The sequence below is a fragment of the Cupressus sempervirens genome, chromosome 7 (genome assembly GCF_028749045.1).
Source record: "Cupressus sempervirens isolate cs-2001-9-10 chromosome 7, ASM2874904v1, whole genome shotgun sequence".
Classification (NCBI taxonomy): Eukaryota; Viridiplantae; Streptophyta; class Pinopsida; order Cupressales; family Cupressaceae; genus Cupressus; species Cupressus sempervirens.
Genome location: NC_143124.1, coordinates 250,286,958 through 250,314,484, shown reverse-complemented (window position 1 = coordinate 250,314,484; position 27,527 = coordinate 250,286,958).

Sequence of the window (27,527 nt, the reverse complement as noted above, 5' to 3'; positions counted from 1 at the left end):
TAGTTACAAACTTGAGAGGCTTAAATCTGCATTCAAATCCAAGTTGTTATTGAAGGATTCTGATGAGGTGAAGTAGAAGAAGAGGAAAATAAAAATAAAGTATGTATCTAGTGACAGTGATATAGATGAGGAAGATGTTAAAAAAATGTATGCACTTATGGTGAGAAGATTTGACAAAGGTAAAGGCAAGTTCAAAGCTAAGTTACCCATCATTTGTTTCAATTGCAATGAAGTTGGTCATATTTCTACAAGATGTACACTAAAGAAGAACTAAAAAGAAGGAAACAAGTATAAAAATAGAAGAGAATATGACAACAGAGATGACAAATATAAAGGCAATAAATGATGCTACATTTCTAAAGAAGAAAGCAAGGATGATTATGATGTACATTATGATGGAGTGGTATATGTTGCAATGAAGTACAACTCTAATGAAGATGAGACAACTGCACTTGTAACTTGTGTGAACAAAAATTATAGATGGATCATTGATAATGGATACTCATATCACATCACTGGAGACTAAAGTAAGTTCATTACCTTAACTTGTTATGATGGAAATAGTATAAGATTTGGTAATGATGCACCATGTTTGATAAAACCAAGAAGTTCTATCAAACTCACAAACAAAATTTCATGAGGCAATGCTTACTATGTTAAAGGAATAGATTATAACTTGTTAAGTGTGTCACAATTGAATAATCTAGGATGCAAGGTTGAATTTGCAAAAAAAACTACCAAGATATATGATATTGATGGAAAGCTGATTGGAAAAGCTGATCAAATTAGAAGTAATCTATTCTATCTAGATATAGAGGATTCTACTTGTCTTTTTGTAGGACTTAATGATGTATGGCTAGGGCACAAGAGGTTATTTCATGCTAATTTTGATAACTTAGTATCAGTAACATGAGTAAAGTTAGAGGTTTGCCTAAGTTGAAGAAACTACATAATGTAGTATGCAAATAATGTTGGCTAGGCAAAATGATAAAATCAAGCTTCAAGAGTGAAGCTTATACCTCTAAAGAAATACTAGAGATTGTTCATACTAACTTATGTGGACCAATTTGTTGGAAATGATTGAAATGATCATAAGAGAAGTTGTTGGAGTAATATATGGAACTGGTAAGGAATATCCTCAATCATTTTTTTGTCATTGATGTCAAACTTGCTACTTGCAGGAATGACAATTGCTTTAGTGATCTAAATACTATCAATTAGTTGATTGTCAAGGAGGAAGCAATCAATAAGATGTAACTAGAACACCTAGAGAAAGGTTGAAGTTATGATGTTGTAATGAAGTACAAGGATCAGCTAAGCCATTGATGAAAAAGTGTATTTGATGACATATTACAAAGAATGGGCACACTGAAACATATCAAAGATTTAAGGTTTTAGCTAAGTCTTTTGTAAAGATCAAACTAAGTTCATTAGAGAGAAGGAGTCGAGCAAGCTAGTAAGAGCTGAGCAAATTCCTAGTTAGTGTCGAGTGTAACAAGTGTCAAGTATTAACAAGTGTCAAGTGTAACAAGTGCCGAGTATTAACAAGTGCCGAGCAGAACCAAGTGTCGAGCAGAACCAAGTACCGAGCAGAATCAAGTGCTAAGAAGAACCAAGTGCCGAGAAAAACCAAGTGTTGAGAAGGTATAGGTGTTGAGTAACAAAGAGGTACCTAGCACCAGTAACTCAATAATGCTAAGTTGCTGCATTATTTTGGAAATCAAAGATTCGCCAGATCTAAGCTGACAAGGTTGTTATCTAGAAGTTTGTGAATTAAAAGGAAGATAAGAATGTTGAGTTGGTGGCATAGAACACCATGTAGAACTTATTTTTTTGAGAAACAATTGGCAAAGTTTCTAGAAGAAAAGAAGAAATGAGATAGATACATTGTATCCTACCTAATCCATCTTGAAACCCTAAAATTGGAAAGGGAGAATTAAGTGACAAAAGGAAAATCAGACTTCTATATAAGTAGACATAAGTTAATGAAGAAGTAGAGTGAAAATAGGAATAAGGAGAGAGAGGTGGTCAAGAATAAAAGCATGAAGTGTTGTAGAATGTGCTAAGGAAAAGAAAGCACAGGAAATCTATTTGAATAGACAACCACAAGAATGATTGCATTGGCAGAATGAGTAAGAAGACTCAAGGAGACAAAGCTTGAAAGGGAGAAAAGTAGTCAGAGCTGAAGTGATTGAAGCCAAGCATAAGGATTGAATTGAAAGTGTGATCTAAAATCTGCAAAGTATGTTGTAAGTTATATCAGATCAAAAGACTATTATCATTACTTTCTAGCAATTGTAACAGTAAGTCTAAATCCTATGGACATAGGTTGGTTTAATTTCCATTAGATAAATCCTTTAACAGGGTGACATTCCAAGTGAATATTCTAAAGACCTTTTACCAGGCCCATTCCTAACAGTTTGGTGAAATCCTCTAACAGGGTCACATTTAACAGTGTGTTGTAAGCCTTTAACAGGGCATCACTTCAAAAGAGTGAAAATCAAGTAGCATGTTATTGGTGGTTTTTCCCAAATTGGGTTTCCATGTAAATAATTGTGTCATGTGTTTATTTTGGATGTTTTGTCATTGCATATTGATTTACTATAACTTTCTTATATGATTGATTTAAGTATTGGATGGATGAAAAGTATATGGATTCATTAAAAGTAGTAAAAAGGTATTAATAGGGAATTTTGGACCTTGAATAACTGATTCATCCCCCTCCCCCCCCCCCCCCCCCCTCTCAGTTATTCTAAAGAATTCTAACACAATTGAAGTGCAAAGCTATAGAGGAAATAAGTACATAATCTTATTTGTTGATGATTACTCTAGAATGATGAAAGTCGTGTTTCTAAAATAGAAATTTGATACTTTTCAAATGTTTATGTAGTATTTGGCAAGAGTTGAGAAAGAGACAAGTAAGAGTCTAAAATGATTGAGATCAGATAGAGGAGGAGAATTCACTTCAAATGAGTTTGAGATGTTTTGTAATGATAGATGAAACAAAAGACATGCATCTGCTCCTAGGACCCCTCTGCAAAATGAAATTGTTGAAAGGAGAAATAGATATATAATGAATTGTGTCAAAACACTCATTATGGAAAAGAATGTTGCTCTAAAATATTAGAAAGAAGCTATAAGTACAACTATCTATATCTTGAACTATGTGCAAATCAAGAAAGGTGCTCATTCAACACCTTTTGAACTATGGTATGGATATCCCCCAATGTAAAATACTTTAAGGTATTTGGAAGTAAATATTATATTCCTAAAGATCTTAGGAATGGAAAGCTTGATACAAAAAGTGAAGAAGGTATATTCCTTGGATACTCCACAAGAAGTAAAGTTTACAAGTGATTAAATACGAACACTGAAAAAATTGTGGAAAGCACAAATGTAAATTTTGATGAATTTACACAAGTATATGAAGATGAAGCTATGAAAGAACCAAAATAATACAAATCATTTCTATACTTTTATGAAGGAATGCCTACTGATGAAGGTGTTGCAAATCAAGTTTGAAATCAATAGCAAGTTTCAATGACTACCGAGTCACACGCTATGAACGTTGAGTTGCATTTAGGAACCGAGCTACATTAAAATGCTAAGTTGTAAAATGAAGTAGATATAAATTCTAATTTTGAGGTCAGTGTACATAAAAAAGATGTTGAAATACTTGATAGAAATGAACATAGTGGCTCTGAACTTGAAGAATGACATTAAGAAACAAGATCTAAGCCAAGATTGTCCAAGTATGTGAAAAGACATTATCCTACTGATCAAATCATTTGAGATAAAGATGCTAGGCCAATGATAAGGAATAGATTGAGAAGTGAATCATGTTTGTTAAGCATGAAGGAGCCCAAATTAGTAAAAGATGCATTAGAATACGATGATTGGTACAAGTGCATAGAAGAAGAGATTGAATAGATAGAGAAGAACAAAACATGGAGTGTAGTTTCGAGACTAGAAGGCAAAATTGTGATTGGTACCAAGTGGGTATTTACAAACAAGTTAGATGAGAATGGTGAAGTCACAAAAAATAAAGAAAGATTAGTTTGCAAGGGATATGCACAAAAAGAAGGAATTGACTATGGGGAGACATTTTCTCTTATTGCAAGAATGGAAGGAGTAAGAACTCTACTTTCTTATGCTACATAGAAAGGTTTCAAATTTTATCAAATTGATGTTAAATTTGCATTTTTTATTAGCATACTAAAAGAGGAAGTCTACATAGAATAGCTAAAAGGATTTATTGATGATAAGAATAAGAATATGGTATACAGACTACACAAAGCCCTATATGGATTGAGACAAGCACCAAGACCATGATATGAGAGACTTCATACTTATATTATGAAGATTGAATTTGAAAGAACCGATGATAACAACAATCTATACATAAAGACAGAAATAGACAAAGGTATTTTGTTATTAGAAATATTTGTTGATGATATCATATTTGGAGTACAAGTTGCTTTATGTAAGGACTTTGCAAATTAGAGGAAGCAAGAATTTGAAATGTCTATGTTTGGAGAAATAATTTTTTTTGTAGGATTGCAAGTATATTAGATGAAGTATGGTAAATAAATCACTCAATTAGTTTATGTCAAAGAGATATTAAAGACATATGGGTTAGAAGATTCCAAACCAGTAAGTACACCTAGGTAGAAGCACAAACCTGTGTCACCCCTTTGTAAAGGAAATGGCTAACAAAAGTATAACTCTTCACCTTCAATGACATAAAACTTGTATTATTATTCATCATTGTAGGATTTGAGAAAAAGTGCATAACAAATCCATGAAGCCCAAGAAAACCTACATGCAGAAAACTTGTCATAGAGAAGAAAAAGTCAAGAAGAGGCAAGGGTTTGATCTAAGAAACTCAGACGAAGAAGAAAAATATTATTCAAAGGATTCTTGATAAAAAATACAAAGAGATAAATCTTTATAAAGGATATTGAAACCCAAAAAGGGTAACCTAAAGCCTAAAAAAGCTATGGTTGCACATTATAATTAATAAAATATTAATTATATGTACCTACAAGATAGATTAAGTAAACTAGAGTAATAGAAAATTCAATTAATTAAATCAAAGAGATTTAATTAATAACTGAAAACAACTAATTACTCTAACACCCCCCCTTAAGCGAAGTTCAAGAGGTAAGCTGACCTAGCATAGCTATGAAAGCAAAGAGATGGGTCCCAGCAACAAGGCCTAATCAAGAACCCAATATAAGGAAATCTTTGTAAACTAGAGAAATAGAGAAAACCACATGGGAAAAACTCTACTCCAAAAAGAGATAGCAAAGAATGTTCCAGAAGAAGGAACAAAGAGAGATCATGAAGAGAACCATTGAAGCATGAAAGGTTACAAAACTTTGTCAAAAGGTGCTGATCCATAGAACCTCCATGGAAATAGAAGGCACGAACTGAGAGTGTCTATACAGTAGATGATCTATCTCGCCTAAATGCATAGGTAGCTAGCCATTGCAATCACCTAGTATGTAGGATCAGCTACTAAATACATATCTCACACTAATGAACCATCAAACCAAGGAAGTATTAGAACCAAAAATATAACCCCCCTTAATGCAAATGGGGTGAGGTGATAGGCAACTGAAAAGATGCGCCAAAAATCTTCTACAACACAAGAACCAAACACATCAAAAGTGAGGTACAAAAACCTATAAAAGCATGTGTCATTGACACATCATGGGGCTAATACCATGGAAGGGACACTCACATGACAAAGAAAGAGGGCCTAAATGGCAATTAATCATCCCTAAAGTAGTGAGAGTACAATGAATCACAATGATGAAAAGTATCCCAAAATGCTACATTGGTACTTTATCTCAGTGTGTTTGCATAAAGATGGTTACAATGAATATAAAAAATGATCAAAAAAAGCATAAGGCTGATACAACATAAGGTATAGCCCAAAACAAAGCATCTAAAGAAACAAAATTGATCTCAAGACCGAAAATAGCTAGGATATCCACTAGTATGCAAAAATGCATAAGATTGAATAAAATGTACCTAGAGTAGAATCTAGAACAACAACTAGCATCATTGAAAAGAGCATAGAAAGAGATTTCTAGTGATACAAAGAAGTCCAAAATCGAATATCATATGCTCAAGATATGCCTCCTAGAGTGAAAAATAGAACATCCAACTTTGACTACCAAAATAGGCAACCAAACTACATCAAAACTCAAAAAAACCTACACAAATATCTCCATATCGAAACCAGCTTTCTGGTGCATTTTTTGAATCAAAAAAATATGTCTGTATGCTCAGGCTATGGAGAAAAAACCACTAGGCCCTTTGAAATGCAAGAATTATTATTTTTTTAAATAAGAAAAAAATTTAAAAAACAAAAAAATTGCACCACCCTCGCAACACTGGCGAAGCAGCGATTGGGCAGTGATCGAGCGAAGGGAAGGTTGAGTGTGGCTGGGCCACAATGGACATCACTGGTAGAGCTACTGTGGACTGCTAGTAGACTGCTACCTATGGCCATCAGTAGGGACCACTAGCGTCTTTGCTATGGGTTATTAACTGTTGTGGTTAAAACCATGCAAAAAAGATTTTTTTTTTTGCAATTTTTTTTGTAAAATTATGCCTTGGAGTACATGTAGAGGTTGTATGACCCTATACATCAAAATGTTTTTGCCTCCCAGATCAAAGTTGTCCAAATCAAACAAATTTTATATCAAAATGGGGGTTTTGATGCCTTTTGAATCCATTTGTGATGTTCGTTTGGGCTCAAACTACCCCAAAAATTAGTGACCCTCTTATTTTCTTAGAAAAAACTCAAAAAAATACCAAATCTGATCTGCCAAACCCTTGTTCTCCCTTTTTCTTGAAACACCAAACAAGCTACAACAATATATGGCTCTGATACCATGTAGGATTTGAGAAAATGTGCATAACAAATCCATGAAGCCCAAGAAAACCTGCATGTAGAAAACTTGTCATGGAGAAGAAAAATACAAGAAGAGGAAAGGGTTTTATTTGAAAAACTCAGAGGAAGAAGAAAAATATTATTCAACGAATTCTTGATAAAAAATACAAAGAGATCAATCCTTATAGAAGAGATTGAAACCCGAAAAGGGTAACCTAAAGCCTAAAAAAGCTAGGGTTGCACATTATAATTAATAAAATATTAATTATATGTACCTACAAGATAGCTTAAGCAAACTAGCATAATAGACAATTTAATTAATTAAATCAAAATGATTTAATTAATAAGTGAAAACAACTAATTACTCTAACAATCATTTGAAAATGAAGTAAACTAATGGAATGTGTAAAAATGGATGAAGTTTACCATTATAAATTTTAATAACTATTTGAAATAAGAATTGATATATTTTTATAATTTTGATAGATAATTTTTTGTTGCTAAAGACCTTTGAAAATTACAGGTTTACCTCCCACTAGAAAACCATATGGAAATAAACTTATTTCTATTTGAACTCAGACTATGTTATAGATCACATATATAGCTAGAGCAATCAAAAATAAAAATTGACATGAGACATATATTTTGTCTTTTCTTATGATTCAAATTTTAACTCACCTGAAATTGATAGTTTTCATCTCGCACCACATTTTTCAAAGCAAATCTATTATAACCAAAAAAAAGGAAAACATTCTGGAAGAGGACTCTCTCCTCTAGAACCTTATATATTTTTTAATTTTTTTTCATATGATTTAAGATTTTTTCCTTTCTCAAAATTGACACCTTTTGAAGTATTATAGTATGTGCTTGTAGAAAATTTTTAATTACAATACACTATATCTAATTAAAACACTGTAAATTCTATATGAGAATACTCTTCACTATGAGCTCTATAGAAAGGTGTTTATATGTTACTAAAAGTATATCATAAAAATAGTAAGAGTTATTGAAACATCAATTTTATGAAATAATTTAACTTCTCTAGTAATTGAATACAAACTAGCACAAAACATGCATTTAATAGACATTTTCAATTGGAAACCTGTGAGACCATATATAACTTAGCTAGAAAATATTTATCTAGATCAAATGTTTGGAGAAAATTGATTTTTGGATAGAAATACTCAAATTTAGTCATTCTAATAAGTCAACCTGAAAGGTGACATAGCTTTTTACTTTTACCCACCTATGGTGATAGCACACAAGTCATCAAATAATAATGATTCAGCTGAGGTGAATCAATTATTATGCAGGTCTATGATTGGAAAATTGCAATATGCAATACATAGAAGACCTAATATTGCATTATTTGTAAAGATAGTTGCATGATTCTCTTCTAATCCCAAGGAGAATCACTTAATGGCTACGAAAAGAATAATGAGATACTTGAAAGGAACATAAGAGTTTGGTCTATACTACAAGAAGAATGAAATGTTTCACTTTAAGAACCTACATTGATGACGACTGGGCTAGAAACATTGATGATAGAAAGAGCACTAGTAGAGGAGCATTTTTCTTAGGCAAGAGAATATTTACATGGACAAGCAAGAAAAAGAGTTGTACTTCACAATCTATTGTTGAAGCAAAATATGTTGCTTAGCTGCTATAAACTACACAAACATTGTATGGATCAAATAGCTACTCAAAGGAATGAAGGGAGAAATCATAGAACAAGTGATACTTTATTGTGATAATAGTAGTGCTATCAATATATCAAAAGATCCAGTGATGCACACAAATACAATGCACATTACAATAAAGTATCACTATGTAAGAAAATTAGTTCAAGATAAATAGGTGAAGATAAAATTTATGTTAAATCAAAGCAGCAATTTGCTAATATCTTCACAAAACCATCCCCTAAGGATGATCATGAGTATCTAAGAGGTATATTAGGGGTGATACCCCTATCAAAGGCTATCTAAGAAACAAGAGGATTGTTGGTCTTAGATTGGTTTTGACAATTGAGTGTCAACACACTTAACCAATTCTGAAGTTGATGCTGAGTCTATATAGATGCTAAGCTATAGTATGTACCAAGCTAGGAATTCAACAGGTGGGGAGTGATAAGTGATGTCGAGTTATTGTAGCCAGGTTGAATAAAGTATAGATGCCAAGAAAAATAGAATTACTATACGAGCTGAGTGGGATAAAATTCCTATATGTGTTGAGCATCAACAATTAGTAAGTTTCGAGTAACATAGAATTAACATATGAGTTTGTATCGTCACAAACTGAGATGTAAACCATTTTTGAGCTGACTTAGGATGAATCTTGAAGAATCATGAAGATAAGATCAAATATTTTATATTACCTACATAATCAACATGTATCCAATAAGAAAAATGAAGAAGGCATGTAAACAATAGGAAAAGTGAAAGAATTGTGCTAGAAAAGAAGAGTGAATATTGATCATAGATTCATACCTAACCCTAAGTCTTCAAAGCCTTTAAAATGATGATGAAACCCCATTGTGTGTGTGCATGTGTGAGAGTTTATGGAAGAATGCTAGTGAAGTGTGGAGAGATGTAAAGACTTAGAAAGAGTAGAACATCATTGCAGAAATTAATTGATTAAGAATAGAGTATCATAATTTCAAGGAGAGACATATCAAATCAAGGAAGGATCAAAATAGATAGAACAAAACAAGGATATAGAATCAACAATTGAAGATTTCAAGTCATTAGGTGAAGAATTTCTAATACTCTCTAGCCATTGTATTAAGAATAAAAATCCTATGATGATAGGTTGGTTTAATAGCCATGTTGTAAACCTTTAAAAATGGTGCTAAATCCTTTAATAGGGTAACATTCCATGTGAGTGTTGGTAAATCCTTTAACCAAGTCGCTTTTAGCAAGGTGTAAATTCTTTACTAGGATGGGCCTTTCATAGGGTAGACCAATGGAAGTGGTCAAACTTTGTAATCTTAAATAGTTACATATTAGTGCAGTGATACTTTGTGGGTGTCATCTTGACATAGTGCAAGGTAGGAGCATCCCCAAAGGAGATGTCCTAGCCCCTAGCTATAAAACCACATAGTGGAAATGCAACAAATGAGGAGCAATAATGCAAGATCTGATACGAAATTACAACTATTTTACTATAAAATTAACATGAGTCTGTATCTTCACAAACTAAGATATAAACCATTTTTGAGCTAACTTAGGATGAATCTCAAAGGATCCTGAAGATAAGATCAAATGTTTTATATTACCTACACAATCAACATGTATCCAATAAGAAAAATGAAAAAGGCATGCAACCAATAGAAAAAGTGAAAGAATTGTGCTAGAAAAGAAGAATGAATATTGATCATAGATTCATACCTAACCCTAAGTCTTCAAAGCCTTTAAAATGAGGATGAAACCCCATTGTGTGCGTGAATGTGTGAGAGTTTATGGAAGAATGCTAGTGAAGTGTGGAGAGGTCTAAAGACTTAGAAAGAGTAGAACATCATTGCATAATTTAATTGATTAAGAATAGAGTATCATAATTTGAAGGAGAGACATATCAAATCAAGCAAGGATCAAAATAGATAGAGAAAAACAAGGATCTGGGATCAACAATTGAAGATTTCAAGTCATTAGGTGAAGAATTTCTAATACTCTCTAGCCATTGTATTAAGAATGAAAATTCTATGATGATAGGTTGGTTTAATAGCCATGTTGTAAGCCTTTAAAAAAGGTGCTAAATCCTTTAACAGGGTAACATTCCATGTGAGTGTTGGTAAATCCTTTAACCGAGTCATTTTTAACAAGGTGTAAAGTCTTTAATAGGATGGGCCTTTCATAGGGTAGACCAACGGAAGTGGTCAAACTTTGTAGCCTTAAACAGTTACATATTGCTGTAGTGATACTTTGTGGGTGTCATCCTAATGTCGTGCAAACTAGGAGATGTCCTAGCCCCCAACTATAAAACCACATAGCAGAAACACAATAAACAAGGAGCAATAATGCAAGATCTGATACCAAATCACAACTCTTTTATTATAAAATTAACATATGAGTTTGTATCTTCACAAACTGAAATGTAAATCATTTTTGAGCTAACTTAGGATGAATCTCAAAGGATCCTAAAGATAAGATCAAATCTTTTACATTACCTATGTAATCAACATGTATGCAATAAGAAAAATGAAGAAGGCGTGCAACCAATAGGAAAAGTGAAAGAATTGTGCTAGAAAAGAAGAATGAATATTGATCATAGATTCATACCTAACCCTAGGTCTTCAAAGCCTTTAAAATGAGGATGAAACCCCATTGTGTGTGTGCATGTGTGAGAGTTTATGGAAGAATTCTAGTGAAGTGTCGAGAGGTGTAAAGACTTAGAAAGAGTAGAACATCATTGCAGAATTTAATTGATCAAGAATAGAGTATCATAATTTAAAGGAGAGACATATCAAATCATGCAAGGATAAAAATAGATAGAGCAAAACAAGGATCTGGAATCAACAATTGAAGATTTCAAGTCATTAGGTGAAGAAATTCTAATACTCTCTAGCCATTGTATGAGGAATGAAAATCCTTTGATGATAGGTTTGTTTAATAGCCATGTTGTAAGCCTTTAAAAAAGTTGTTAAATCCTCTAACAAGGTAACATTCCAAGTGAGTGTTTGTAAATCCTTTAACTGAGTCACTTTTAACAAGGTGTAAAGTCTTTAATCGGATGGGCCTTTCATAGGGTAGATGAATGGAAGTGGTCAAACTTTGTAACCTTAAATAGTTACATATTGCTGCAGTGATACTTTGTGAGTGTCATCCTGATGTAGTGCAAGGTAGGAGAATCCCTAGAGGAGATGTCCTAGCACTCAGATATAAACCCACATAGTAGAAACATAACAAACAAGGAGCAATAATGCAATATCTGATACCAAATCACAACTCTTTTATTATAAAATAACTATTACATGCAATGTGTCAGGCTATAAGGCTTTCCCAGTTACGTCCAAATACAATAGCAATTACAATAATAGTTCTAAAATATCCCTCAAGATCTAATCCAAACCCAAGCTAGTCCAGATTACACTCTGGTAGAAACCTCCAAAGAAGATCTAAACTTGTGCTCGCAAGCCCACCAAGCAATCTCCTTATTTTCCAAGCTGCGACTACTAGCCCTTCTCAAAATTTTCTCTTCCACGGTCCTGTATTTCTGCTTGATGATGAATAATGACTAAATACTTCCCAATAACCCCTACTTATACCAATCTAAGCCACAAGTTGGCTCAAAACACAAATTAAATATAATTACAACAATTAAATGCCACAAGTCGGCCAACAAAAACAATTAAATGCCCAAAATTAATGTCTTAGTAAAATTGTAATATCTCCTAGCTCTAAATGAACTATAAGTTGACCTTTACACCGTAGTTAGAAATCTAGGCCCTCTTCCATCCCTAAAATTTTGGTCTTCTAATCTAATGTAAAAAATTAGGTAGATGGCCTACAATAGTCACCAAATTCCTAAGTAAAGTTGAGCTCCTCCCAGACCATGCCGAGTAACCAAAGACCATGCCGTGTGACCAAAGACCATGCCAAGAAACCATAGACCATGCCAAGAAACCAAGGACCATGCCAAGCTCCTATACCATGTCAAGCTCCAAGGCCATGCTGAGCTCCAAGAACATGTCAAGCTCGAAGATCATGCCGAGCTCCAAGACCATGCTAAGCTCCATAGACCATGCTAAGCTCCCAGACCATGCTAAGTTCCAAGACCATGCTGAGCTCCAAAGACCATGCCAAGCTCAAATCCTAGCACCCACCAAAGCAACTATCAAGCCTCCTTCTATGAACTCCAAAGTAGTCACCAAGAAAACACAAGATGCTCCTACATCACATCCCCACTCTAGTTTTACCTTCTCATTTTTGGAGGGTTTTTGGGTTACCAAAATCTTGTGTCATCTATTTTCATGCATGTCTTTACTTTTATGTTTTTTAGATGAATTAGATGCATGTGAATTATTTTAGCTAAATTTTTTTGAAAAGGTTAAAGTTAGTTACTTCTAATTCAACCCCCCTTTTAGAAGTAAATCTTTCCACTTGTAAATTCCAACAATTGGTATTAGGTCTAATTTCTCACAAGGAGGAGCCTTGCAACTTGGAGAAAAAGATCTAGACATGGAAGTCCACAAACTTGGGAATATCGTAGAGAATTAGGCAATTGATGTACAACTTACTCTACACACTTTTGAAGAAGCAAGAGAAGAACTGAAAAAATCCTTAAAGAGAAGAAGAGAGATTACGATAGCTGAGAATGATACACAATAAAAGGAGATTGATACCTCAAAATTGTTTGCAAATGGAGACTCCAAAGAGTTTTATGTAGCAATAGTAGACCTAATGGAGAAGAAAGAGCTGAAGTAGTAAAAATCAGAACTCTCAAGATTGAACAAGAATCACAAGCTATAATTCTTTGTGAAGTGACTGAATAGAAGAAAAGAGCCATTCGAGATAAGGTTATGCTAGAAAAAGTCAGGAGAAATCTTGCGAATAGATTGGAAGAAAAGTCAACTGAACTTGGAAGAATTTCAAACATGCAGCTAGACACCCTAAGCTAGATAATGAATGCACATCATGAATTGAATGTCAAAGATATTGAGATGTCCATACTAAAAATGCAAAATAAACAATTGCAAAATGAATTGAAGAGATAGAAGGGAATTGTAGAGAGCTTCAATAAACCAAACGAGGCCATCAACTAATTTGAGTAGCTACTAAAATTGTCAAGGGCTAGCAATGATACTTCAAGACTAGAATACAATAGCACTAAAAAGGAGTAACAAAGGTAAGAAAACTAAACCTACTTGTCATTTCTGTGATAAAAAAGGACATACCTCTAATGTATGTAGGAACAAGAATGCCCATCAACATGACAAACCTAAGAATATGAGTCACTGTCATAAGCGCAACAAGAAAGGATATCAAGCACATGATTATAGGACTAGGACAATCAAAACACAAAAAATTGAAGGTCACTGCTACAATTACAAAAAGTATGGACATAGAGCTTTTGAGTGCAAATCAAAGCCTACGTGGACACCAAATCAGCTAGCAAGGGGAAAAAATCATAGATATCATTACAATTGGGACTAAAACACTAGGTATAGCTTCCATTACTGTCAAGAATATGGACACATCCATGAAAATTGAATTGAAACACATTTCAGTAGAAACTACAACATATGGCTTAGCCAAACTACATGCTTTAGCTATTTGAAGATGGTCATATCAGCAAGAATTTCCCAACAAGGTCAAAGGCACCCAACTCAGAGATCAACAAAGGAAAAGAGAAGGTGGATTTTGAACACATGAGAGGAGAAATGAATAAAACATGGAAAAAGAAAAATGGAAGTAGCACATCAAATGAAGTAAACATTCACCTAAAAGGTCAAGTGGTTACACTTCATGAAACTAAGAAAAAGAAGGCATATGGAACTGATATACAAAGCTTTATCATACATCGATTCTTAAACAAGCAAGTACTAGAAAGAAGAGATCAACATGAATAGAGATGCAAAGTAAAAATTTAAGATTTCATCAGTGTTGCAAAGTTAGAAAAAGTTTCCTTCAGATGCCGAGTAAAATTCTAGTACAAGCCAAGTTGATTGCCAAAATTAGTAGAAGCCAAATGATTAGTTATAGTTGAATTGATAATGAAAGCTGAATAAAGAAGAAAATTCAGTTGAAGCCAAGTGAGGGACACTTTTGTGGATGTCGAGTGATGGAAAGACAATGGAAGCTAATTAATGTAGAAATGCCAAGTGAGGGATACTTCTATGGATGTCGAGTGATAGAAAGATAATGGAAGTTGAGTGGATAGCTATAAATGCACTAAGAATTAAATGCTATGAAAATAGGAAATATTATCTCATTTTGAATCATTTTTCTTCATCTCAAGTGAAGAGAAAAGATGAAGAAGAGTGCAGAACAACTTCAAAGCAAATAATCTAGCATTTGAGCAAATTTTAATAGTGATTCAACACAGTTTCATTGAATTCAAGGTATTTACATTTGTGCTGAGCTACACAATTTTAAATTTCTTTGTGTTAAAAACCCTAGCTAGCACAAATGGCCTCTAGTTCTAGGAAACCATAAGAAAAAGAGCTATTTGAGGTTCAACTAGTGTAAAATGAAGTAAAACAACTTGATTTCTGGACAATCCCAGAAGTGGCATAAAAAAATGATCTAGCTAGAGCCCTATCTATCATACCCCTAAGGTAGTCATGGTCAAAGATGTTAGAAGATGTTACAACTACAAAATTGGAGCCATAGGAGATATGGAGATGAGGGAAGCCTATGATAAGTTGTGTAAAAATAAAGTATTGAAAGATGAATTTCAAATCATTGAGAAGAAGGGTTTGATGTATGCCCTATAATTCCCCAAAGTTTTAAAAATTGAATGGATCAGGATAGTGCTTAGCAAGATTCACGATGGAAGATTATGGTTAGAGGATGGTCCATTAAATATAACAAAAGGGATTGTACATAGAGTAATAGGGTACCCAACCCTAGATCGGCCAAAGACCCTTAAAAGTGATTCAAAAGAAGCAATTGAAAAGAACATTGGTGCCAAATGCAATAAGAGAGGAATGACAATAGAAACTATCCAAGATCCTCTTGTTAACTTTGCTGTTAGGGTTATTGCACACATTTTTTACCAATCTAGTAGACTTAACAATGTACCATGCATTACAGTGGATGTGGGTTACAAACTAGTGAAAAAGGATTATACTTATGATCTTGCAGAACTACAACTGCAAGAAATCAATGAGAATTTAGCATCAATAAGAAGAACCAAGGGAGCACAGTGCAAGTTTGAAGCAATTTTGATTTGCATATTTTTCTATGTATAGAATGAATTTCCATCTTTTGGTAAAGTTGTCTAGAAAGAAAATAGGCCTATAGTAGATCAAGTAAATGAATATATGGAACAAATGAGAGCTAATTTTGAGATATTAATGACTAGGTATTTTGAATATTTCAAGAAGACCATGAAGTAGAGGCTAAGAATACTAGTTTCATTGGTAGAAAAACATGTAAATAATTAATGTTTTCTTGTAGATGTTGATTATAATTATATAAAAGCAGCCATTCCAAGGGTTAGATGGCTAAGACTTCTTGGCTATGAGATAAATATAGATGAGGCATTTGTAGATATAACTACATTATTATCTGAGGAAGTGGACAAGAGTGCACTACATTTTGGTACTTATGATGTGGTAAGGTCAAAAGTGGATATGGAGTTGAAGACTACATCCACACTACAAAAAAGGGATAAACTTGTAAAGAAACTCAAAGCCAAATTTGGTGAGGGTGTTGTAGAAGAAAAAGAAGATGATGAACAAGTTGAAGATGATGGAGAAGAACAAGGACAAGAGACACTTGCATTGACCCAAGGCATGGGTGAGCATGTAGCAGAATAGGGTGCCAAGTAGGAAGTACCCAAGGCTAAACCTAAGAAAAGAAAGGCATAGAAAGAGCTAGTTGCATAGCCCAAAGGGAAGAAGAAAGCAACAAAGTCAAGCCTAGCCAAGCCAACTACAAGGACATACACAAGAGAAATAACACAAGTGGAAAAGGATTAGGGGAAGTAAAAATCCCCAAAGCAAGGAGGGCTTGTAGAACAAAAGAAAAGAAGGAAATATGTTGCACCCCCAGAGTTAGATGAAGAAAAGATAGAATCTGACAATGATCAATTCAGATTGGTAAGACATTCCACCAAATCTAATTTGTAAAATATTTGTAATAACATTAGAGATAATGAAAATTTAACTAGTTTAAAGACCATTGATTTTAATAAATTTTCAAGAGAAGAATGAAACATAGTGGAAGAGTCTATCTACACTATGATGGCCAAGTTAAAGACTACCCCACTTGAACTAGACAATTCTATGCCTAAGGAGCTAAGCTCCATTATTGAAAATAAATGGCATTACTATCTAAATATGGAAAAGGAAATAAAGGAGTCAACATTGGCTCATGTGATTCTAGATCTTACAAAAGGTCAAATAAGTAAGGCTTGTAAGAAACACGGGAGAAAGTTTGCCCCCAAATATAGAGCGTTCAATATTTTATAGAATAAAATAGAGAATGTTGTAAAGAATTCCACAAAAATGTGGAAATTGATTTATGGGTTGACTACTATCAAGGAAGGACAAGAAGATCCCTTTGAGGGAAGAAATGATGAAGAGGAAGAGGAAAATGAAAAAGAGGAGGAAGAAGAGAAAGAGAAAGAAGTGATAGTGGAGAGGACATAGCACGGTGAAGAGGCAACAACTGAGGAGCATCAGCCAAAATTGTGTCCAAGACACCCAATTGCCACCACCAAGTTCTCCACATAAAACACCGAAAAAAGCTATAATTGTTGAGGATTTTTTTGACATTTTAGGTCAGAATAGCAATCCACTAACTATAGAGGATCTCAAAATTCAACAAACAACATTGCAATTACAGTTGTGCAAAAATCCTATTTTGTTGAGTGTAGAAGAGTTGCAAAACACTGTAGTAGAAATTACCAAGGAGAAGGTGAACCTACAAGAACCACCTTCACAACCTCCCATAGCTACAAATGATCAACCAAAAGAGCAAGTAGCACAAGACACAATTGCTAAGGTTGATCCCATAGTAATAGCAATGACAATTGCCGAGGAGTCAGCAAAGGAGTAGATAGAAAAAAAATTTCCTACAACACAAACTCAAGGTGCACCTCCTCAAATCATTCTCATTGATCAAGGAACAAGTGAAAAATATAATGAAGAGGAAAAAACCCTCAAAGAAAGAGAGCAAGAGACAATATAGACATTAGTATATTTTCCTACCTTACAGTCTCCTACCAAGCAGTCAAGCACTAATACAGTACCACAACAAATCTCAGTAGTAGGCTCAAGGTCCACCACGGTAGCAAGTGTACTTCACTATGGAGACCCTACACTTGATGAAGAAATAGTCATACATAGTTATGAGTACAAGAAAATAAACTTGGCATAGATAAATGATGTACAAGAGGCATTTGAGAAAGAAGAAGTATGAGATACTTAGAAATGAGTATAGACAAAAGAAAGCACTAGTAGAAATCATAGACATATTCCTTGATGCATTTAGCTTGCTTGTACCTAATGAAACAAAGCCAATCATGGATCAATTTTCCAACATAGTGGAACAAGTACAAAAAAAAAGACCTTAATACTAATTTCAAATTATTAGAATGGTTTGAAAATAAATTTCAAATGAAGTTTAATGAGAAGATATCTAGTGACATAGCACTATCACAGGTTGAACTGGCTAAAAATGTTGAAAAAGTTAAAAGAGGACTTGAGAAAATTTTCTTATTGTACTCCAAATTGTGTGATTTATCATATTCCAAACAAGAAACTAGCCAGAGAATACTGAGCTTGGAAATAAATCTTAAGATATCTAACACACAGCTACCTAAATATCTAACTCAAAGTGAGAAGCAGTTTGCCACAATGCTTCACACCCAAAAAGAGGCCAATGTTAAGGCCAAATTAATATAGATTCAAGTTGCAATAACCTTTCATCTAGAAGTACTACATAATGAAGTGGCTTATGCAAAAAATATTTTGAAGAAAGATCCAAATCTTTCTACCTTAGAAGGCCTTGTACATCTTGTTGTAGAGATAGCCATCCAACACAAAGCACTGGAAATTGCCTTACACAACTAGGATGCTTCTCTGAAGATGGTAATGGAGGTAAATAAATTATTTTTGGATAAATATTCTATTCATTCTTAGGATGCTTTGACATAAGTGTAAAAAATGGGGAGATATAAATATTATGCATATAATAAAAAAGTGGGAGATAATATATTTTTGATGGAGATAATAAAGAATATCCAAAGGAGGATATATTCATGTATGGAGGAGATAAATAAAAAAACCCAAAATGGGAGATAATCAAGATTTTGAGGAAGTAATTAGGAAATAAAGCCAAAATGGACAAACTACAGGAAGATGCATGAAAGGAGGAGTAGACATAGAGTAGATACAGAGTACAAGCAAACCAGAAATAGGGTACACAAAAATAGAGGCAAAGGAATGATAAGGAAAATAATGGAACCAACATGAGACAACTTCAGTTTAAGGGAATTTTAGTTATAGAAATGGAACATCAGCTTAAGGCGAGTTACAAGTTTTTGAGGTATATAGTCTTCTACAAAATTTGGAACAAGTTTTTGAAGTTTTGTACATATGTCAAATATAATGTGTATTATACTCATAGAGACTAGACTTATAATTCTTAGTTAAGTGTTTTTGCTACTCATGTCAAAGGGGGAGATTGTTGGTTTCAGATTGGTTTTGACACTTGTGTGACAACACACTTAACCAATTCTCAAGTTGATGCTAAGTATAGTACAGATGCCGAGCTATAGTCTGTGCTGAGCCAAAAATTCAACAAGTGTTGAGTGAACTTCATGATGCAGGAGCATCTAGAGGTATAAGGGAAATCCTGTGTCACCCCAAAAAATGTATTTAGACTTAGTTTTTGTTTCATGTGTTTTCATTTTTGGATACCCATTTGGGCCAAATAAAGGTTCCAACTCTTAAAGTTCAACTATTAGTGTGCTAGAAAATCCCCAAAAAATAGGACCATGCAATTTGGCCATCATTTTGATGACCTAGAAGGTGTGAATTGGCTAGATGAATGTAATTGTGATTTAGAGCATTCCAGAAAAAGAATCAAGTCAAAAGGCCCCACGGTTTGAACGTTATTGCAATTTTTTGAGTTTTGGAGACCTCCTAAGAATGCCTCAAAGTTAGGTTAGGGGCATTAAATGACCTTGAAAAGGGCCAAAAAATGGGAGACGAGTGAATTTGGTCCATAGGGCTATAAAGAACTTCGAGAGCTTTTTGAAAATGTAAACGGTTCATCAATCGGAGCTACGGTTCAAAAGTTATGCCTCCCGGAAGTTCGGTTACCATTTTTGGATTCTTCTAGATTTGCACCGACTTCTAATGCAGCTTCTGGAACCTTCTATTTGGTTGGTGGATGCCTACTAGGAATTTCTAGAACGTAATCCTAGTCCTTAACCCTCTGGGGTCTATTTAAGGAGATTTTTGGCATTGTAAAAGGCAATTCGGAGTGGAGTTTGAGAGGAGGTACTGAAAGGAGAAATTATCTCTAGATTTATACTATTGTAAGCCCTTAGGGCATGTTTTGAAGTTTATTTTCTCTGTACTATTTGTACTAGCATATTTTATAAGTTAATACAATTTCCCTCTTCTGTTGTGTCCATTCTGTTCTTGGGTTGTGTCCCCATCAAGTGCTATCAGAGCAGGTTTTCTTGAGTGTGTAGACAGAGCACCGACTGTGAGGCAGTTTGCACTAGGACTGTGTGGTTGTTGGTTCGAGTTAGAAGATGTCTCCATGAAGAGAGTGTGGCAGAAGGGCTTGAGCTGTTAATCCTGAGGAGGTTAGAGCCCTCCAAAGGCAGGTACAAGCATTGCAAGAGGAGCTCCGTAGAGGAGCAAATGTTGCCACTAGTGATGACAGTGAGGATGAAAATGAAGAAGAAGTTATGGGACTAGAAGGGGAATTTGACAGGGAAGTTCTAAATCCTATAGAGGAAAGGCTTTTTAGGGCCATTACTAAGTTTGGGAAAAGACCCACAATTGAAGTGGGTGTATTTTCAAGAAATCTGAAACCAGATGAGTTGATCGATTGGATCAATGAACTGGAAGAATACTTTGAGTATGAGGATATCAGGGACCCAGATAGGGTTAAGTTTGCAAAGGCCAAATTGAAAGGCCATGCCAAAATCTGGTGGCAAGAGGTTCAATTGGAAAGAAACATAAGAGGAAAGGAGAAGATCACAAGATGGGATCACATGGTGGACAAATTGAAGAAACAATTCATTCCTGTGGACTATGAACATGATTTGTTTAAGAAGATGCATGGGCTAAAGCAAGCAAGAAGATCCATCCAAGAATATATAGAGGAATTTTACTGACTCTTGTTTAGAGTGGGACATGCAGAAGCAAATAAGGAGAAGGTTGCTCGTTATATCAGTGGGTTGTGACCTAGCATCCAGGAGGAATTAAGTCTAGTAGGAATGACCAGCATTGAAGATGCATACCAGTTTGCCCTACGAGTTGAAGAGAAGCTGAATAAAAGGTTTGAAGGAAGAAAAAGAGGGTGCAGTCAAGGAGGAAGGGGAAGCAGTAGATCATCTGGAGGCCGCAATGAAACCCAAAAATAAAAATGAAGATGTGGGTACTAGCAAGAATCAGAGGAATGAGGGTTTCAACCACTCCCATGATCAAGACTTTGGAAATCAGATAGGAAGAGGTAGAGGACGTGGACAAGGAAGAGGAGGCTTCTGTGGTACCTGTTTCCATTGCAATGAAGAAGGTCATCGTGCTTTTGAATGCCCTCAATGACAAGGAAGGACAGATAGGAGAGCTGAGGGCCAAGATAGGGTTGCTCATGTGGATGAGGATGCACAATCATCACATTCAAAGGATGCAGAAAGAGGAGAGACCTTGGTAAATGAAAGAGTCCTACTAAGTGGTGAGATTGAACTAGGACAACGGAGGAGTTTGTTCCGTACCAGATGCAAGTCTGAGGATAAATGTTGTGATGTGATCATTGATGGTGGTAGCACTGATAACTTGGTATCAGAAGAGATGGTCTCTAAGTTGAAGCTCAAGAGGGAGAAACATCCCCAGCCCTATCGGATTGCTTGGGTAAAAGATGATCATAAGGTCTTGGTAAGTGAACAATATTTAGTGAAATTCAAAATTGGGAGTTACCATGATGAAGTTCTCTGTGATGTTATTTCGATGGATTTTTGCCATCTATTGTTGGGTAGACCATGGTAGTTTGATAGACATGCAGTACATGATGGACATGAAAACACATGCTCTTTAACAAAGGATGGAGTTCGCCACAAATTGAAGCCCATGAAAAAGGAAGGTGAAAAGGTATGTAGCAATGCTAGGATTTGTCTTGTTGATGAAAGGAAGTTTTTAGATGGCATGAAACATCAGCATATGTGCTATGCTTTGATTCCTAGGAAAGATAAAGAAGGTAGTAGTGAAATACCATTTGAAGTTTCATATTTACTAGGGGAATTTGGAGATATTATCTCTGATAATGTTCCAGATGGATTGCCACCAGTCAGGCAAATCAGTCATCAGATAGATCTGATTCCAGGAGCTAGTTTGCCTAACAAGGCTGCTCACAGGATGATTCCTACTGAAACAGAGGAGCTAAATAGATAGGTTCAGAAGTTGTTGAGGAAGGGCTTGATTTGAGAGAGCCTGAGTCCATGTGCAGTACCTGTAGTACTCACACCAAAGAAGGATGGACAGTGGAGGATGTGTACAAATTCTCGAGCTATAAATAGGATCACCATAAAGTATCAGTTTCCTTTGCCAAGGATGGATGATATTATGGACTGCTTGAGTGGAGCTCAGTACTTCACAAAGATAGATATGAAGAGTGGTTATCACCAGATATGGATTCAAGAAGGAGATGAGTGGAAAAATGCCTTCAAGACCAAGGAGGGTCTTTATGAGTGGTTAGTCATGCCCTTTGGATTGACGAACACCCCAAGCACCTTCATGCAGCTCATGAATGAGGTACTTAAGAAGTTCTTGGGAAAATTTGTTATTGTTTATTTGGATGATATTTTAATTTTCAGCAAGACTTTGGAAGAACATTTATTGCATATTCGTAGTGTCCTTGAAAAGCTAAGGGAAGAGAAACTGTTAATTAATCTGAAGAAGTGTAACTTTGCAAAAAGGGAGTTAGTCTATTTGGGGTTTGTTATATCACCTGAAGGTCTCAAAATGGATCCAGAGAAGGTAAAAGCCATCTTGGAATGGCCTACTCCAAGGTCTGCTACTGAGGTAAGATCATTTCATGGTCTGGTTAGTTTTTACAGGAAGTTTATTAGGAATTTCAGTGGCATATGTGCACCCCTAATTGATACAATAAGAGGGGATAGAAAAGAGTTCAAATGGACTACAGCAGCTGCGAGAAGTTTTGAATTGCTGAAGAAGAAGGTAATAGAACAACCTATGTTGGCACTTCCAAATTTTAGAAAAGTGTTCCAGGTGGATTGCGATGCTTCTGGCAGTGCTATTAGGGCTGTATTAAACCAAGAAGGTAAGCATATTGCATATTTTAGTGAAAAATTTAATGATGCAAAGAAGAAGTATTATGTTTATGATCAAGAGTTCTATGCAATAGTTCAGGCCTTAAAGAAATGGAGGCATTATTTATTACCAAAGGAATTTGTTTTGTATACTGATCATTAGGCATTACAATACCTAAATAGCCAAGGTAAATTGAATCAGAGGCATATGAAGTGCGTAGAGTTCTTGCAGAGTTATACATTTGTGTTGAAGCATAGAAGTGGAAAATCTAATAGGGTTGCAGATGCACTAAGTAGGAGACAGTTGTTGCTTACAACAATGCAGGTTGAAGTAGTTGGGTTTGATGAACTCAAGAATTTGTACCCTAAGGATCCTGATTTTGCTGAAGCATGGAAATCTTGTAAAGAACCTGTTGTTGTGGATAGAACCAAGCGGTTAGACTATTTGATTCAGGATGGCATGTTGTTCAAGGGTAGTCAATTGTGCATTCCAAGGAGTTCTATGAGGGAAAATCTGATTAAGGAGAAACACAGTGGAGGGATGGCAGGACATTTTGGTCGAGATAAGACCATTTCCATTCTTAGAGAAAATTATTTTTGGCCTCAAATTTCATAGGATGTGAAGAAGTTCGTACAGAGTTGCCAAGTTTGTCAAGTTGCCAAGGGGTTTAGTCACAATACTGGCCTATATCATCCATTGCCTGTTCCATCAAGGCCATGGGAGGACATAAGTATGGATTTTTTTCTTGGATTACCAAGCACACAAAGGGGTAATGACTCAGTATTCATGGTGGTTGATAGGTTCTCCAAAATGGCACATTTCATTCCATGCCACAAAACTCATGATGTTGTCCATATTGCAGACTTGTTTTTCAAAGAGGTGGTAAGACTACATGGTTTTCCAAGGAGCATAGTTTCTAACAGAGATACTAAATTTGTGGGCTATTTCTGGAGGACATTGTGGAAAAAGTTAAAAACTAACTTGAAATTCAGTTCCACGCATCATCCATAAACTGATGGTCAAACAGAAGTGGTAAACAGAAGTCTGGGCAATTTGCTTGGATTTTTAGTTGGGGATAAGCCCAAGGGATGGGATTTGATTCTACCACAGGAAGAGTTTGCTTATAATAACACTATAAATAGGAGTACTGGAAAATCACCATTCCAAATTGTATATGGGAGTAGCCTAAGGACTGCACCAGAGCTGAGGAAGATAGAACAAGGGGAGAGGACAAGTGTTGAAGCTGAGGAATTTGCTGAACATATCAAGTGTCTACATGAGGAGGTTCAAGCAAACATTACCAAGATGAATCAAGAGTATAAAGCTAGGACTGATCAAAGGAGAATACATAAGGAATTCCAAGTAGGAGATTTATTCATGGTGCACTTACGAAAAGAAAGATTTCCAGATGGTACTTACAACAAGCTGAAAATGAAGAAATTTGGCCCCTACAAAATTTTGAGGAAACATGACTCAGGAAATGCATATGAAGTGGAGCTGCCAGATGGTAATCACATTTGTCCCATTTTCAACATTGTAGATTTAACAGAGTATCATGATGATGGTGCAAATGAGGAGCTGGTGTTAGAGCCATGTCCAATTCCTGCTTCTAAGAAGGAGGAGATACAAGACATTCTAGATCATCATGTGGGTAGGAGTACCAGAAATAGGCAGTATGAAGAGTATTTGGTCAAATGGAAAGGACGATCGATCGAGAACTCAACTTGGATTTTAGTAGCTGAGGTTTCCCATTTGGGATTTCCTCTACCATTCATAAAGTGACAGGGTCACTTTTCAATCTACCCTGGGTGTCTGATGCAGGAGCATCTAGAGGTATAAGGGAAATCCTGTGTCACCCAAAAAAATGTACTTAGACTTAGTTTATGTTTCATGTGTTTTCATTTTTGGATACCCATTTGGGCCAAATAAAGGTTCCAACTCTCAAAGTTCAACTATTAGTGTGCTAGAAAATCTTGAAAAAATAGGAGCATGCAATTTGGCCATCATTTCGATGACCTAGAAGGTGTGAATTGGTCAGATGAATGTAATCATGATTTAGAGCATTCCAAAAAAAGAATCAGGTCAAAAGGCCCCACAGTTTGAAAGTTATTGCAATTTTTTGAGTTTTGGAGACCTCCTAAGAATGCCTCAAAGTCAAGTTAGGGGCATTAAATGACCTCAAAAAGGGCCAAAAAATGGGGGACGAGTGAACCTAGTCCATAGGGCTATAGAGCACTTCGAGAGCTTTCCAAAAATGTAAACGGTTTATCAATCAGAGCTACGGTTCAAAAGTTATGCCTCTCAGAAGTTCGGTTACCGTTTCTGGATTCTTCTAGATTTGCACCGACTTCTAACGCAGCTTCTGGAACCTTCTATTTGGTCGGTGGATGCCTACTAGGACTTTCTAGAATGTACTCCTAGTCCTTAACCCTCTAGGGTCTATTTAAGGAGATTTTTGGGATTGTAAAAGGCAGTTCGGAGTGGAGTTTGAGAGGAGGTACTAAAAGGAGAAATTATCTCCAGATTTATGCTATTGTAAGCCCTTAGGGCATGTTTTGAAGTTTATTTTCTCTGTACTATTTATACTAGCTTATTTTCTCAGTTAACACAATTTCCCTCTTCTATTGTGTCCATTCTGTTCTTAGTTTGTGTCCCCATCACTTCAGGTGCCGAGCAAGTATCAACTGCAAAGTGATAAGTGATACCGAGTCACTATAGGTATCAAAAAAAGTATAGATGCTGAGAAAAATAGAATTACTATAGGAGTTGACTAAGACACAATTCCTATATGTGTTGAGCATTAGCAACTAGTAAGTGTCGAGTAACACAAAATCATCATATGAGTATGTATCTAAACAAACTTAGATGTAAACCATTTTTTGAGCCAACTTAGGATGAATCTCGAAGGATCTTGAAGATAAAATTGAATCTTTTATAGAAATTATGTAATTAGCATGTATCCAATAAGAAAAATGGAGAAGGCATGCAACCAATAGGAAAGGTGAAAAAATTGAGTGGGAAAAGAAGAATGAGTATTGATCATAGATTCATACCTAGCCCTAAGTCTTTGAAGCCTTTGAAAGGAGGAAACCCCATTGTGTGTGTGTGCATGTACAAGAAGTGTAAAGACTTAGATAGAACAGAACAATATTTTAGAATTTAGTTGATTAGGAATAAAGTATCTGAATTTTGAGGAGAGACATATTAGATCAAGCAAGGATCTGAAATCAGTAATTAAAGATTGCAAGTCATTAGGTCAAGACTTTCTAATACTCTCTAAAAATTCTGTTAGGAATGAAAATCCTATGGTGATGGGTTGGTTTAATAGCCATGTTGTAAGCCTTTAAAAAACGTGCTTAATCCTTTAATAGAGTAACATTTGAAGTGAGTGTTTGTAAATCCTTTAACCAAGTCACTTTTAATAGTGTAAAGTCTTTAACAAGACTCGCCTTTCACAAGGTAGACCATTGGAAGTGGTCAAACTTTGTGACCTTAAACAATTACATATTGTTGTACTGATACTTTGTGGGTGTCATCCCCACCCCAATTTTACCTTCTCATTTTTGGAGGGGTTTCGGGTTACCAAAATCTTATGTCATTTATTTTCATGCATGTCTTTACTTTCATTTTAGTTACATGAATTAGATGCATGTCAATGATTTTAGCTGAAAAGTTTTGAAAAGGTTAAAGTTAGTTAATTTTGCTTCACCCCTCTGTCAGAAGTAAATCTTCCCACTTGTAAATTCCAACAAGTACTACCTTGCATCAAAAAATTTGATTGTCAAATGTTACAAGTTAGTGTAGAAGATCTTACTTTAGGAGTTGTCTAATGTAATGAAAAAATTGAACTACAAATTAGTCACAAGCAAGGTGATAGAGGGAGAAATTGAGGAAACTAAAAAAAATTATATCTACATATTTTAAGGATGATAAGTGTTTGGTATATGTCTCTAGCATTGTTGTCAAAGAGGGAGAATGTATAGTAAACTAATCATCATCAGAAGAATATCAAGTGTAAGAGATAAGAGGAAGAAAATATTCAATTGATCTATTAATGAGAGAGGGAGAAAGATATCAAGAATTGAGTTAGAACAAAGAGGAAGACAATGATTAGAATATTGATCTGAGAGCCAAAAAGATCAATCTAGTATAAAAGAAAGAGAGAGAATTCCTAATCTACCTAGTAAGAGGAAGATATAAGAAGCAACTCAAAGGGAGTTATAAGAAAGAGTTTTTGTAACCTAATCAAAAAATGGAAGTTGTTGATAGAGGGAGAAATTTCAATACAAGTTTTCTTTCTGGTATTGTCTTACTAGTTTAACCTACTCAGTTTGGTTGAACAAGATGTTCATCATTTGATTAACTTGGTTGATCAATTTGGTTTTCCATCAATTCCAAAGAGGGAGATTGTTAAAATCTAATTGAAAAGATCATTGAAAGAGATGA